General features: G+C 37.6%; 1 long non-coding RNA gene across 1 annotated transcript; it reads left to right on the top strand.

The window, feature by feature from the left end:
- The first annotated feature begins 205 nt into the window (after positions 1 to 205).
- On the top strand, positions 206 to 11625 carry LOC134677709 (uncharacterized). The gene is made up of 3 exons (XR_010100078.1): positions 206 to 305; positions 1602 to 1718; positions 11579 to 11625. It is a non-coding gene; the product is annotated as an uncharacterized LOC134677709 (long non-coding RNA).
- Positions 11626 to 11963: the final 338 nt, after the last annotated feature.

The raw sequence follows: 11963 nt of genomic DNA on the forward strand, positions 1-11963 counted from the left end.
TACGTAAGTACAGTGAGCCATCTGTACACACACCTGCAATAATGTGTTACACAACTGCATACCCTGCAAGAAGCTGTACGAGACTGAGGAAGAATTGGAGACGCATTTCATCATATGCAGAGCGGCGAGGAACTACCCTCGCAAGTGCTGCTACGTAAGTACAGTGAGCCATCTGTAGAGCCACCTGCAATAATATGTTACACAAGTGCATACCCTGCAAGAAGCTGTACGACACTGAGGAAGAATTGGAGACGCATTTCATCATATGCAGAGCGGCGAGGAACTACCCTCGCAAGTGCTGCTACGTAAGTACAGTGAGCCATCTGTAGAGCCACCTGCAATAATATGTTACACAAGTGCATACCCTGCAAGAAGTTGTACGACACTGAGGAAGAATTGGAGACGCATTTCATCATATGCAGAGCGGCGGGGAACTACCCTCGCAAGTGCTGCCGGATACGGCAAGGAAGAAGAGAGAGAGAGCAGACTACTTAAAAACACAAATCAAAATATTTAATAAAACTATTTGATTTGTTTCTCCACTTGCACGGTCCCACTAACCCGGGGTTAACCAGCTAAACCTGGAGTTATCATGGTTACCAGTACAATTTGGCACTGGGTTAACTGTTTATCCGTTTAACCCCGTGTTAGTGGGATGGTGCAAGTGGGGCTAAGGGCTGATTTAGACGGCGCACGAACTCACATGCGATTTTAGTTACATTGCAGACTGTGGATTACGTCCAATTCAACCGACCAATCAAAACCCGCAATGGTATGAAACTCGCATGCGAGTTCTCGCATCGTCTAAATCGGGCTTATGTTGTGTAGATGGTAGCACCATCTCTCTCGCTATGTCGTAATCGATTTCACTTTTCGACTTGCTTGTGTATCGACATCACCACGAGGAGTTAACAACAACTTTGCTCCCTAGTTAAACAAATAACTATTAATCTTTATTCCATAAAATTGATACAGATGTAGTGAATAATTGTTTTCCATCTTATTTCCTCGGAAACGTTCGTATTTGTCATCCTACTTCAGTCAACTTCAGTACTTTTTGTACCGAGACTGACTGAAACACGTTCGTACGTTTCCGTGAAAATACGATGGAAATAGTTATTTGTACAACAAGAGATCAAAGTTTGATATTTCTTCGAGTGCTTATTTTGAGTCCCGTGCAAGCGAAAGATCTAATTTAGAAGCGTAGTAAGGGATTCAAAAGCGCACGAGATGTAAATAACTTTGATCTCGTGTAGTACACAAAATTTTTCACCCTAAGCAGTAAGAACATACCTAGAGGGACAGAGATAATAGAACCCAAGTATATCGAACTTGTATTAGACCCCGCATGTTGATATGACATTTGACTATAAAGGTCACTTGAATGACATTTTGTCTCACTCAGTGAGCAAAATGCGATTTTGCTCACTCATTTTGTCTCAATCAGTGCGCAAAATGCGATTTTGCTCACTGAGTGAGACAAAATGACTCAGTGAGCAAAATCTCATTTTGCTCACTGTTTTTAAGAAGCAAAGTACCCTTGTTCGAGCTGCTGAGGTGAGAATAATTATGCACTACATCTGTATGAAACTTATTTGCAGTGTTCGGAGATGCTCCACAACGTCATTCACTACAAGACGCACTACATGCAGGAGCACCCCACGCTGCAGTATCGCTACCTCACTCAGAACAGCATCTGCGATATTTGCGGGAAATCGGTGAGTATCAGGGTATTTGACATATTTTTAGGGTTCCGTACCCAAAGGGTAAAACGGGACCCTATTACTAAGACTTCGCTGTCCGTCCGTCCGTCCGTCACTAGGCTGTATCTCACGAACCGTGATAGCTAGACAGTTGAAATTTTCACAGATGATGTATTTCTGTTGCCGCTATAACAACTAATACTAAAAACAGAATTAAATAAAGATTTAAATGGGGCTCCCATACAACAAACGTGATTTTTGACCAAAGTTAAGCAACGTCGGGAGTGGTCAGTACTTTAGCTCAATAGTGGGACCGGATTTTTGCACGAAAAGTTTTGATAATTCTAAAGTTGAAAAAGTGATACTTATCTGATATAGGACATATTTTTAAGCATATATGCTATATATGATGAAAAGTTAGAACGAGCGTTAGATATAAATTAGGTATTTATATATTTTTAGTAATGATTTTTTAATATTGAATTAAAGTGCAATGTTTAAGTTCCATTGTTTATAATATGTATGACGCTTTATAATGTAAAATTATTAGAATTTTTTTTAACGTGCTTCTTTGTCAAACTACAATTAGCTTATTATTTTGTCGATATTGAATTAAAGTTTAATAAATCCACAACAACATATCTAAATTTATAAGTTAATAGGCAAGCTAAAAAGCTAGAAGAATAAGATATATGCTTTAGAATTAATATGCGTTTTTTGTCCTATAAGATCTAATATTGAATTAGAGTCTGTAAAAATAAGTCTATTACTATAAAATAATATATGCAGCGTATATATGGAAAGTAAGAAATTTCTGTGTGTAGCTTGCATTGTAATAGTAAAATCTAGTTAAAAAGGCGCGAAATTCATAGATACGCCGCGCTGGATCGTCCGTCGCCGGCGCGGCGCTCGAGAGCCTATCATAGCCTACCTTTACCTCGCCCCTCGCCCCACCTCCCGCTCAGTAACACTGTCTGTCTTTTCTTATCATTCATTTGTTTGTTTACCGTGCACATATATGTATAAATTATATGCGGACATTACGTGAAATTAAAATATCTTATTAAGTAAAAATACCTACAGCTGGTTAATCGGATCTTGTCAGTAGAAAGAGGCGGCAAATTTAAAAATGTAGGCGCGAAGGGATATCGTTCCATAGAAAATTTGAATTTCGCGCCTTTTTTTAGTGACAAGATTTGCTTGACCAGATATATTTCATTATCTTGACTAATATTGTAATAAAAATGTACAAGATATTCACAACTATTTTTTACTATAAAATAAAATAAAATAATCTTTATTGCAACTTTGAGTTGTTACATAACATTGGTTCCTGGCTCTCAAAGTAGGTTTCCCTGTGTCTCAAGAGCCAGTTCCTTCCCAATTACAAGCGTAGGTAATGTTACAATGTTAGACATTTTATATGACATATTAACAATATTAAAATTAATTTTAAAGAAAGATGAAACTGTGATGTGTGTGTACGCGCGCGTGTGTGAGTATTCTGTGTCTGATTTTTAGAATATGTGTGTGTTTCTGTGTGTTTACGCGCGTGTGTGTCTGGTTATTTTAGAATGTATGTACTAGAACACGCATCGTAATAGCTCTTCTGCTTCAGTATAACTTAATGATTTTAACCAAATCTTAATTTTGTTTTTTAATTGAAAATTACTAATGTTGTTTATATTAAGGGTTTTGTGTGCTTTGTTATATAAGTATGGTGCCAAAAATGAAAAATGCCTTTTAGACCATGCACTATTACAGCGAGGTACGGGGTAGTGAGCTATGCGTTTGTTGCCAAATGTGATTGTAGGGGCTATTAGTCTGTGGTATCTGCGTAATGTTTGATAAATGATAAAACTATACATAGTTTGTCAAAGGACTGTCTCATTTCAAACATAGACAGGGAGAATCATCATACTATCTTTGACTTACACTAGTACTAGCACCCAAAAGAAAAGGATGAATATAGTTTTTTGTTTTTATTTACTGACAAATTGGTTTGACCAACTATACCTATTTCTGGTTCCTATTGTCATGTCCTGTCCTATTCAACGTCAATATCATAATATGTATATTATAAACCAACTGCTCAATATTACACGGTATAATGTATTGTGTAAGTGGCCTCACTTACCTTATTGTATATTCCGTGTGGGCCGTATATGCCTATACGGCCCACACGGAATACGTATGCCTCACCTTAAATTAAAATGGTTTTTATTTAATAAACAGGACATGAAGTATGAAAAACTCACTCAAATAGGTTTCTCATTTATTTAAGTTTCTTCATTATACCAAAATAGTTATAAAAATATTACGATACTCTTGGAAAATATACCTTTTATAAAAGTCCTATTATGGGCCTTATTGAACACTACCAGAGTATTACTTAATCCCGCAAAAAAATAATCATTTTGACAGTAGGTAATAACATATTTTATTGTTTTTAACTTAAGAGTTATACATATACAAATAACAATATTTGATACTTCATAACAGGAGGATTTATTTATAATAAGTGAAAATAATTATTTTGGGTCTTAATAACTAAAGATATAAAAATTGTCTATTTTACGCGAAAATAGTAGGTAACTAAACATAAATCTTTATTAGTTACAGTAGTCTCATCCTTTAACATCTGGGGGCACGGCAGTGCCCCCGCCAAGACGAGAAAAGCGCAAGGGCACTATCTACCTTTTCTCGAAGCGCTTTGTCGTTTTTTGGAACCCTCATAACTTGGGGTTGGATTATACCAGATAAACAAAGTTCTCGGACTTATTAAGCATATCAATTGCATAGCTCTTATACTTTAGATTTTATTCATATCTAAAAACTTCGATTTCGTCACTGACTCACTCACTTGATGATCATCAATACCGGGTACTTCCTGAAGTCCTCTAAGAAGCTGAAATTTGGTATGTAAGATAGTTTTAGTACACAAACAACAAATAAATTCAAAAAAAATTTATCCCTAAGGGGATGAAGATGGGGTTTAATTTTGTATGGGAAATCAATAATCACTGAACCGATTTAGTTGAAATTTGGTATGTAGATAGGTATTGTTATGGGGAAGGATATAGAATAGATTTCAACCTCAAAGTTTACCCTTACGGGGTGAAGGCAGATTTCAACCCCAAAGTTTACCCTTACGGGGTGAAGGGTTTATATGGGGAATCAGTAAGAAGTACATTGTGTAACAGATGCCCCCAGATACTTATTTCAGGATTTTTAATATTAAATCACCCCCAACCCTTTAAATTAGGGGATGGAAGATTGTCATAAACAACTTACAAAAAGAAGTGAAATCCCATCAAAAACATTTTGATGTAAAATGTTGCCCAAACGAAATCATAAGGCTCGCACTGTCAAAAAGTTATCAGATCTCTTGCTAAGCTTCTAACTCTACAAGCCCTCTAACTTTACTAGCTCTACACCAAAAGTGAGTGGCTTGGCCGTTTCGTTTCTACAAGAACTATTGTATGTAAGTATAATACAAAAACCGCCCAAATGCGAGTCGCACTCGCGTTCCAAGGGTTCTGTACATTACACAATTTTTAACAATATATTTTTTTTAGAGAAAAGTGAGTAAAATGTCTTTAAAAAAACCCGTAGGGATCGGAAAACTAGGTACTTAAGTCCGACTCACGCTTGACTGCACATTTCTAATAGGTTTTCCTGTCATCTATAGGAAAAGAGCTAATATGTGTATTTTTTTCATAATTTTAGACCCAGTAGATTCGGAGATAAGGGGGGGGGGGGCGGAATGGTCATTTTTTGCGTATTTTCTTAAATAACTTCTAAACTATTTATTTTAAAATTATGAATAAATATATCCGACATTCTTACAATGAGCCCCTTCATTTGATATATATATATATTTTTTTGAATTTCTATTATTTACTTTACATGTATGTCCTTGGGCTATAGACTTACATGTGTATACCAAATTTCAACTTATTGGTGCAGTAGTTGCGGAGCAAATAGGCTGTGACAGACGGACATTTTTCCTTTTGAGGTACGGAACCCTAAAAATAATGAATTTAATAAATTTTTCACCTTATGCCCATGTGGCGGTAGCGAAACAGTCAAGCCACATATTTTGACTAAGGTGTAGAGTTAGTGAAGTTAGGGCTTGTAGAGTTTGAAGCTTGGCTCGACAAGAGATCTGACAACTTTTTGACAGTGCTAGTCTTATGGTTTCGTCTTAGCAACAAAATTTACATGAAAATGTGTTTGGTGGGATATTTTTTTACAGTATAAATATTTATTCGTAACAGTAAGTATTATCTTTTAACATAATTTTTACAGTACATCTGGTGCTACATTACGACACCGGTGCTATAATAAGCACGTTAAAACACTCCCTTTGACCGTGTTTTGAAATTCGTCACTTGTTGCAAAATATCGATTTTTCGCAATTCTATCGTAAAAGAAAAGAAAACTAACGAAGAGGTTTTACGCATACTGAAAGTTTTGCGTAACTTTTGAATAAAACCATTTATAACCATAATAATACATTTATTGCTTCTCAAAATGTTTCCCTTTACATTCTATGCACATATATTCACTCGCTCGGACCATTTTTGGAAGCATGAGGCCCAATCACTTGCCTGCAATTTTTCGACGTGGTGATGAAACGTAGTAACTGCCTTATCCGGGGTCTTAAATGTCAAACCCCAAATTAAATCCTTAATTTTGGGAAATAGATAGAAGTCACAGGGTGCAATGTCTGGATTATAATCCGTATAAGAGACAGTTTCCACGTTTTCGTAATAAAAAAATGTTTTTGCCTTTATTGCGGTATCGGTGGACGCATTATTATGACGCAGGAGGATGCGGCTTCTCGGTCGTCTCTCGCGGTCTTTTTCAATGACTGCGAGCACACAAATGGTAGTGTACTGCTCAGTATTTAACGTTCTTTTATTATTTAAAAGTACGGTACAAAAATGTCGCGTTTAAAAAAAACAGACGATCAAAATGTTTGGCAACGCTTTTGGCTTGTTGAACTTGTATGGGCCTCCTGTCACCTTCGAAAGACCCATTGACTGGACTAATGCCTTTTTTCCGGATCGTAGCAGTAAATCCAGGTTTCATCTCCTGTAACGATGTTATATACAGCATTTGAACTTCCTTGCATATACTTACGCAGCATTTCTCGGCACCAGTCAAAAAGTACCTGTTTTTGGACTGAAGTTAATTCGTGAGGAATCCAAAGACAACAAGGCTTCCTGACTTTTAAATATTCTTGTAAAATCTTTTGTATTTGTCTGAACCTATCCCTAATTGTCCTCAAATTTCGTCATAGGTGATTCGTGGGTTTTCTTAAATGAGTCGTCTCACAGTAGCCACGTTTCCTTGAATGATCGCCGTGGACGGTCGACCATCACGAAAATCATTACCTAGAATAATACTGTCTCTACTAAATTCACCATACCAACGCCTCACGATGCTCAGATGTGGTGCTTCAATCCCAAAAGCATTTTGAAGGCAAGCACTACACTCTTGCGGAGTAAGCGAACTTTTAAAATCATAACAAAATCATAGCTCTAAAAATATTTTCGCGTTAAAGCCACGTTCAACGCACTGACTTACTTTGACAAGCCATTAAAAACAAAAGACGATCGATTTGTCGCCAACATTTGTCACATTCCATAATCAAAAGCCTGTATTTTTTTTAAATATACAATTCATAATTTAAATGTTTACCAGTGGCCAATAGTGCAAAACATTCAGTGTGGCCTATGTAGTAGGAGAGAGGGGGAGTTTGTTAAGAACTATAGACAATAGAAGAGGAAAGATGCTTGGGCACCTGATACGACACGACGAATTTATCAAAAATATCATAGAAGGGAAAGTTGAAGCAAACAGGAAGAGGGGAAGACCAAGGAGAGCGTACATGGATCAAATAAAGGAAAAGATCAACGTCGTGTCGTATCGGGCTGTCAAAGAGAAGGCGGAGGACCGCCAAACATGGAAATTCCACCGACCTATGTATTAACAAAAAAAAGTCACTTGTAATTAGTTACTGCCTTTAAAAAGTATAAGTGCCTCAATGTTATTAGACTTTTTGATTCTTTAAAACGTCTTTAGGTCAATAAAGCAAGTGAAAAAATATTAGAGTTAGACCAAGAAAAGTCTGCAGCAATTTTGACAGCCCACACAGTGCAAGTGTTATTTATAAGTCATAATTTCATAGAAGTTTCTTCAAATCGACCTTATTAATAAGAGATTAAAAATATTGAAAATTATCTTAAAATATTTTAATCTAATATTTCATCTCATACGTTCAATAAGGCCCGGGACTAGACCTTTTTACCTGCACTGACAGTGGGCCTTCTTAGCAACAAGTACAAATTCAGAATAATTGGGAATAATAGGGAGCAACTGCTATTTTTGAATGCTGGGCCTTGTTACCCGCCGGGCCTCATATGCCTGCACCTCACCTACCTTATTTGTTTGTTTTACAAGGGGAAAAGTTGTTGATTAACCGCTCGTGCTAATATTGATACCCAAACAAGCGAAACATTTTTTTTTATTAAATAGGAGGCAAACGAGCAGACGGATCATCTGGTGGTTAGCGATTACCGCCGCCTATGGACACCCGCAACACCAGAAGGGTTGCAAGCGCGTTGCCGACCTTTAAGATGGGGGTCTTTGAAGGTTTGAAGGTCGTATCGGACAGTTCATTCCACAGTTTGGCTGTTCGAGGCATTCACAAATTCAAACATTCTAAAATTGAACCACGAGCGTAGTTAGTGGTTCGTAAAGTTGAACCTTGAGCGTAGTGAAGGTTTCAAGGGACGAAGGTTAAATAAAATTTTCACCACATCAGCTCGTAAAGGCCCTCTTGATTGTTCGTAACGGATAAGAAAAGTGGCATTTAATTTGATGCAAATTTTGAGTTGTTACCGTAGGTAAATTGGATCAGTTGGTTGGTAATATTGACTTTAAAATGATAAATATTGAATAACGTCAGTTTGAAATAGATTTTATGATAAAGTAAATATTATCGGAGATGATCGCTCTTAAAAAATATATGTCGCTAGTCATTTATAACCTAAAAGCGCCAAATTACGCAAAATTATATTGAAATGACACCTGTGTATTGAATTTGAAGAATACTTTAACAAGGGTAGTTATCTGTATGACAATGCACCTAAAATAATTTTCAAATGTATCTATTATTTCTGTACTTAACACGATAACGAATTCTACGTAAACGAAACCGCGGGCAATCCCTAGTACATATAGAAATAAATAAGGGAAGGTAAGTTTCCATTAGTGTACTGTGTAAAATAACTATTTACCATTGATAATAATTTTATAAACGCTTTGCGTATTTTTAAGGGCACCGCGCTAACCGCTAGCCCGCGACCGTCGATCGCTGCCTCCTGCCACGGCGCACAGCGCGGCGCGCGCAAACGCCGCGCGTTTGAAATGTAACTTAATATAAGCTCGGAATGCATACTTACGTATCAGTATTTAGTGTCGCCGTGATTTTATATTTCTAATCTTTTGTGTGAGAAGTAAGATCTTTATTATGACCGTGTAATATTAACTCTACAAACTTTAATTCAATATTGGCTATACTGCTTAACGAGAAATCAATATCTAGACAAGCACATTGTCTACATTTCTAACTTTTTACATGTATACTAAGTTGATAGATAATATCGTAATTTTGCAATATCAGCTACTCTAATTCTGTATTTACATAATAATTCCTGTTTTTACGTTCACCAGAAAGCAGCTGTTCCAGATTTCTAAAAACCGAATATTGTGAATAAATTAAAGTGTTATTGAATATGTTAAAGTTTTTTGTAACTTTAATTTTATATTTACATAGTTATTTAGCAAAAATTGAAAATTTAAATATGGCCGAACGCTCCACCTAAAATTTTCTAACTTTTTACATGAATGTTATTTAACATGCTTACAATAACATATCAAAAAAGAAAAAACTTTAATGTTATCAAAACCCATTTTTGTTCCACCGCTGGTCTAACTTGGATAGGTTACCGTTTTCTTTTTGCATTTTTTCCGGTTTTTTTTTTGCTTTATGGTACGGAACCCTTCGTGCGCGAGTCCGACTCGCGCTTGCCCGGTTTTTTATTAATGGTGTCAGTCGATCAGGTTTATTTTGAATATCGAATGTCTGTATGGGACCCATTGTCTTAAAGCAATACAAAAGTCACAAATGATGGTCAAAGTCTTTATGGTCAAGCACTTTACTGACGAAACGCTTCAAACAAAATGGCCATACATCATGACGTCACCATGTAACTATAGAAGCCGTTTCGATCTATGGCAAACAAGGAAATTGTTGCTATACATTTTTTTTTAATGTAAGGAATCGAATGGTATGTACTATTATACCCGACTACGGCAACGCAAAAGAAGGGTTATGATTTTGACCGGTATGTATGTGGGTATGTATGTATGTATGTTCATTTGTTCCCTCATAACTTCTAAAGTACACATTATAATTTGACAAACGATATATCATTCGGATCGCCTTAATCGTCCGCTGGTTATAGGCTACATGACGTCACAAAAAATGAACACGACGCCCTCTAGAGGCCATAAAGTCACGAACCAAAAAAATAAAAATAAGTAATGATTACGTGTTGTAAATCATTTGAAAGAGCTCAATTAGCACATTTCAAATATATACATATTGTTAGATTTTGCACCCGGCTTTGCTTACATGCACGCGACAAAACATTAATTTATCGAGTAGGTAATTCGAACTACGAATCTACAAGCGCTCTGGATTCTATCCACGTATAACCCGACTACGGCGATACAAGAAGGTATTTGCAAAAGAAATTTGTTTGGCCGCTATGTACATGGTGTTTTTAATGACCTGCAATATTTTATAACGTGAATAGGTATAGAAGTCCAGATCAGCCAAAATGTATGAAACAGCCGTATAAGAGACGTACGAGGTACGCTGTACGCGCTCCAAAGCCGGGCGCCGAAGGCGCCCTCATATCAAAAGAGTCGGGCGTAGTCCGACGTACGAGGCACGCTGTATGTGTTTCAAAGCCGGGCGTCTTCGGCGCCCTCATACTAAAAGAGTCGGGCGTAGCCCGACGTACGAAGCACGCTGTACCTATTCCAAAGCCGGGCGCCGAAAGCGCCTCCATGCCAAAGAATGGCGCAGCCCGATATTATACGGCGCTCTGCGTGCATTTCTGTACTGAGGATGCCCTCGAAAAAGTTATATAAAGTGACTTCAAATAGTTAGTAACGAAGTCATGACCCCAAAATTAATTAAATAAAAAATAAGTTCAAAAACTAAAACCCGACTACTGCAAATTGCGCTCTAAAAAGTATGAAACAAGATAGAATTCTTAATTTATATTTATTAATTGTAGTAAATTTTATTACGTTGTATTTTTTTATTAAATAATATTGTAACATCTGTATACTGACATTGCATAATCTGACAATAAATGATTACTTACTTACTTAAAAAAATTATAGCATTTTATAATATTTCCTGTTTGATAATTTCAGATTTTAAGAATTCTATCTTGTTTCATACTTTTTAGAGCGCAATTTCCAGTAGTCGGGTTTCAATTTTTGAACTTATTTTTTATTTCCTATTTGTAAGTTAAAAAAAAATTTGGAACTTTGAGGTCTTGTATATTTTTATTACTCCCATATATTTTTTAAGTTTCCAATCTGTTGCGACAAATTTGTTCATTTTCTATCTATTTACCTAGATTTCGTTATAAAATTCAACATATTGTATCAATAATCCTATTGCGATCCTTTCAACTGTGACATTCATAAATTTCATAAGTTTCATAACATATCATAATCATATCTATGACTGACGATCCACTCGGTGTTTATCTTGGCAGATTTTCAAGCCGCACCTCGAGGCGCACCTCCGCACGCACCACGGCGCACGCGCCGCCGCCGCCGCCGCCGCCGCCGGGCTGCCGTGCCGCCTGTGCGCGCGCACGCACGCCACGCCCGCGCAGCACCTCGCGCACATGCTGGCGCAGCACGCGCGCCGCCCCTTCCGTTGCGCGCTGTGCACGCGCAGGTTCAAGTACCGGAGCGACTGCAAGGACCACGTGCTCAAGGTACAGAGGGGACCGTGGGGCTGCCGTGCCGGCTGTGCGCGCGCACGCACGCCACGCCCGCGCAGCACCTCGCGCACATGCTGGCGCAGCACGCGCGCCGCCCCTTCCGTTGCGCGCTGTGCACGCGCAGGTTCAAGTACCGGAGCGACTGCAAGGA

Source organism: Cydia fagiglandana, chromosome 26 (assembly GCF_963556715.1).
Source record: "Cydia fagiglandana chromosome 26, ilCydFagi1.1, whole genome shotgun sequence".
Lineage (NCBI taxonomy): Eukaryota > Metazoa > Arthropoda > Insecta > Lepidoptera > Tortricidae > Cydia > Cydia fagiglandana.